This window comes from Vulpes vulpes, chromosome 3, assembly GCF_048418805.1.
Source record: "Vulpes vulpes isolate BD-2025 chromosome 3, VulVul3, whole genome shotgun sequence".
NCBI lineage: Eukaryota > Metazoa > Chordata > Mammalia > Carnivora > Canidae > Vulpes > Vulpes vulpes.
The window spans coordinates 121,992,234-121,995,496 of record NC_132782.1 but is presented as its reverse complement, the minus strand read 5'-3'; positions in this window follow the sequence as shown (position 1 = coordinate 121,995,496).

Below are 3,263 nucleotides of genomic sequence, written 5' to 3'. Positions count from 1 at the left end.
AGATAAAGTCATGATCTCAGGATTGTGAGATATAGCCCTGCATCAGGCTCCATGCCAGGTATGGAGCCTGCTTAAGATTCGTTCTCTCTCTCTCTCCCTCTGTCCCTCCCCACCCCTGTCTAAAAAAAAAAAAAAAAAAAGAAAAAGAAAAAGAAAGAAAGAAAAGAAGTGAGACAGAGAGATAGTTATCAAAAACTAATAAGAAAAGATGCTAAGCAGTCATAATTTAGAGCTATTACCGGTGATTCTAACTGGCATCACAAAAATAGGTTAGAAGGTGGTAAGAGAGAAAGAAACAGAATACCTATGCATCAAATAGAAAGCTAGAAAGCAGATTTTAGAGTCTATAGGGCTCCTGGATAACAGAGTGGTCTCTGTTCCTGACATCCCAAATCCTATATTCCACTAGAAAAATACAAATTTCAATTGTGCTCTGCATTTTTTTTTCATTTTAAATTTGAGGTAAATGTGTTTTCTTTTATGCGACTAGTTGAAGTTTTACTAAAAGTAGAATGAGTCAGAGATTGGCAAAAGAAGTCTGAGAGAATCCAAGCATGAAAAAGCATTCAACACACTGACACTGGTTCTGAGATGAAAATGAAAGATTCCTCTAGAAGCCAAGGACAATCCCCAGCTGACAGGGGAACAAGGAGAGGAGGATCTCTGCCTTACAACTGTAAGGAAGTGGATTTTGCCAACAGTGTGAATGAACATGGAAGTGGACTCTTCCCTAAAGTCTTCTCATAAGTGCGCAATTAGCCAACACTTTAATATTGGCCTTGTGAAATCTGGAGCAGAGAAAACAGCTGAGCCAACCCAGAGTTCTGATTTACAGAATTTTGAGATAATAATTTTGTATTGTTTTAAGCCACTAAATCTGTGATAATTTATTATGGCAGCAATAGAAAACTAACATACCGCCTTAGACCATCTGTCCCTGGTTGACTGTTGAGATAACTATTGCCACAAAAGGGATACCAGCTCAGTCTAGCCCCAATTGCTGATCCAGAGAACTGTTTGATGTTTTAAACCACCAAAATTGGGGGAAGTTTTTTAGGTAATAATAAATAACCAATACAGAAATAAGTACCGAGAATTAGAGTCTGCTGTACTAAAATTTTAAAGCAAATGGCAATAAATAAATAAATAAATAAATAAATAAATAAATAAATAAAGCAAATGGCATTGACATTGAGACGAGGTTGAAGGTAGAGCTTTGTAGAGAGGAAATGCTTAGTGAGACTGAAGAAAATGGTGATAAATTGCTTTAAGAAGCCAAAGTAGAAGCCACGTGCCTAGATAATATTTTCCAGTAAGCGTGTATACAGTAAGAAGAGTGCAGTCAGATCCTTAGGAAACAGAAACCTTTAAGGGGTCCAGAAAGAAGATGCTATCAGTAAAGGAGATTGACAAGCAGTGTTAGAGGAAATAGGCTGAGGACCAGGAAAAAGTAATTCAAGCAAATCAATAACCAAGGGATGGTCAGAAAGTTGTTGTTGAGAAATTTGGCAATATGTCTCCAGACTTGAAAATACATGTATATTTTATTTTATTTTTTATTTTTATTATTTTATTTTATTTTTTTATAAATTTATTTTTTATTGGTGTTCAATTTGCCAACACATAGAATAATACCCAGTGCTCATCCCGTCAAGTGCCCACCTCAGTGCCTGTCACCCAGTCACCCCCATCCCCCGCCCACCTCCCCTTCCACCACCCCTAGTTCATTTCCCAGAGTTAGGAGTCTTTCATGTTCTGTCTCCCTTTCTGATATTTCCCACTCATTTTGATTTCTAAGTATAATTTTGGCAAATTATGCTAAGGAAAATCACAGCATATGTTTTAAGAGCTAAAGAGAAATTCAAAAACAACCTAAACAATCTGACAATAAAGTACTGATTAAACAAATGACACAGCTATACTGTGCCACTATTTAAATATTAAAAATTATTTTTTAGGGAAATAGTTATTGACATGTAAGATAATAACCTTTCATTGACCAGTGGAAAAAGCATATTACAAAGCTTAGACTTAGCATTTAAAAAAATATATATATAAATATATGTGAATATTCATATGTATATGAATCAGATTTTTTTTTGAAAAAAAATTTTGGAAGTATATATAGTGAAATAGTAATATTAGTCATCTCTGAATGGTAGCATTACTATTGACTTTTTTCTTCATGTAATTAGTGCTTTCCAATTATTACAAATATGTGTAAGCCAATATTTTTTCCCTAACATTAATGAAGACGTCTTTCTCTAAAGAGTGCTCAGAAATACTAAATGCCACAGAGAAATAATTAAAAAGGGAAAAAAGAAATGATCACTTGATCTGGCATTCAATAGATCATTCACAATTTGAGAAAAACCATTCTATTTGAATTTGGAAGATTCTGATGGAAATTGAGGAATGAATGGGAGCATCCACTTCACAGAGATGTCATGAGAACTAAACAACAATGTGGGTAAAGAGCTTAACCAGTACCTGATACATATCAAGAGAGTAAGGACTCAGTCAATGAACAGCAGTTAATTTTAGGAGAGATGACAATGTCTTTATTTTAGTGCACAGACTTTGAGTTTGGGTTACCTTCAGCATCTGCTTTAGTCTGTCTCAATCTCAGTTTCCTCATCTGTAAATAGGGAGTAGGGGATATCTACATGTATTTTGTCAGACAGTTAAGAATTAAATTTGACAGTATATGCCACACCCAAGCTTTACACTCTGGCTTAGAAATATCTCTGGTTACTAAATAAAGGAGTGGGCAGAGCAATCCTAGGTAGCCTTACAAGAAGCTTGATTATGAAATAAAGGAATGATCGTGATTAAGGTACACAGAACTAAGGGAGAATATTTTCAGGACAAGAGAAATCAATGTATTTTCTGGAAAGAAGGAAATAGTGAAGAATGATTAAATGAATCTATCCAGAAAGAAATGTGATTAGTTTGTGAAAAAAAAATCCTTGAAGAAATGTGGGTAGATGGGATCTAAAAAGCATAGGAGAGGTATTTATCTGAGTCATCTTTCCTGTGAGACAGAAGGTAGCAATAAACATTTATATAAAGCACCTGAATCTTTAGGAAAGTTTTTTCTTGTTGTGTTTGAGTGTGCTTCTGCCTGAAGCTTGGAGAATATTCATTTTTGATCCACAAGTCTGAAAGCAGCTATTGTTCTTATTACTATTATTATCATCATCATTTCTTATTTTCATTGGTATATTATAAAACATCTCTTTCCCCCACACAAAAAGGGAAAC